At 37.7% G+C, this 1,321-nt stretch overlaps 1 pseudogene; it reads left to right on the top strand.

Moving 5' to 3' along the window:
• Position 1: 1 nt before the first annotated feature.
• LOC104774322 lies at positions 2-691 on the top strand (annotated as a pseudogene).
• Positions 692-1,321: the final 630 nt, after the last annotated feature.

Below are 1,321 nucleotides of genomic sequence, written 5' to 3' on the forward strand. Positions count from 1 at the left end.
GATGATCAAAGCGTATCACGACGAGCATCGTTGTGAAAGGAACGGATGTAGCAAGCTGTTGAATCAAGCTGTAATTGCTAGGCTGTTTCTAAACGAGATCAGGAGTAATCCTAAGTTGAAACCAAAAGCTATTCAAGAACAAATCCAGCAACGTTGGAATTTAACTGCTTCGCGTGACCAGTGTCGGAAGGCAAAAGGAGTAGCGTTGGAGATCATCAAAAAGGAAAATGATGAACAACAGTGTTCATGGCTGCAAGACTATCAGTTGGAGAATATGGAGTGAGTATTTCTATCAGTTACTTTTAGCACTTAATTTTATCTAACAATATGGCTGCCTTTGTAGCATTTCTCTTGCAATATAATATATGAAATGCTCTTTTGCATTTTCTTTGTTAGTTTGAACCCTGATTCTTCGGTGGAGATTCATGAGGAGAGAAGTAAGAAGAATCGTAAAAGAAAGATGGTTGTGGATGAGTCTCCAAAGAAGAAACACAAAGTTGGCAGAGAGGGTAGGATTGTTCGCTGTGGCAGATGCGGTCTAGTTGGACACAACTCGAGGAAGTGTGGTAATGTAGGGGTTGAGTATATAAGACCGAAGAATAGGAACACATTAGATGAAGGATCTGAGTCCATGGCTCTAGACAACAACGAAGGATCAAGTCAGTCTACATAGAATTTGGTTAATAATTAATATGCAGCTTTTGGATCTTTAAAATGATGTGAACATCTTTTGCTTTGTCTCTATTATTATACGCTTACCAAGTAGAATTGGTTATATTAGTTCAAGCCTTTTAAGTGCATCCCAACAATCTGTCCTGCATTACAATGCTTACCAAGTGGAAGTGGTGATTTTAGTTCAGTACTAAGTGTGCTTGAAAGAGTAGCAATGTGTATGCATTAAAGATTCATATAAGATCACCATAGTTCGTATAGGAATCAGCCGGTTTTCAACCTGACTAAAATTTTAAAAAGCAAAACTGATACCACTGACAAGAATATGTGATAAGTTCAACATACAGTTTCGCAAATTTGGTTTTGAAGTAACATAATTTCAAAGAAGATGCTTAACCATGTAAGGACCTTCCAATTCATAACCTAACTTTCTGTAGTAGTGCCGAGTTCCTACACCAGAAATTACACCAATTTTGTTAGATCTGTGTTCTCTTCTAGCAATCCTCTCTGCTTCTTCCATTAGAAGGGTACCATAACCCTGCAAATTCGACACACAAGAAAAACCGGCAATTAGAAGAATATAACTCCATAATTGAGTGTCAAAATTCAAGTTAGATATCAGGTACCTGATGTTGCAACTTATCAGCCT

This window comes from Camelina sativa, unplaced genomic scaffold (genome assembly GCF_000633955.1).
Source record: "Camelina sativa cultivar DH55 unplaced genomic scaffold, Cs unpScaffold02394, whole genome shotgun sequence".
NCBI lineage: Eukaryota > Viridiplantae > Streptophyta > Magnoliopsida > Brassicales > Brassicaceae > Camelina > Camelina sativa.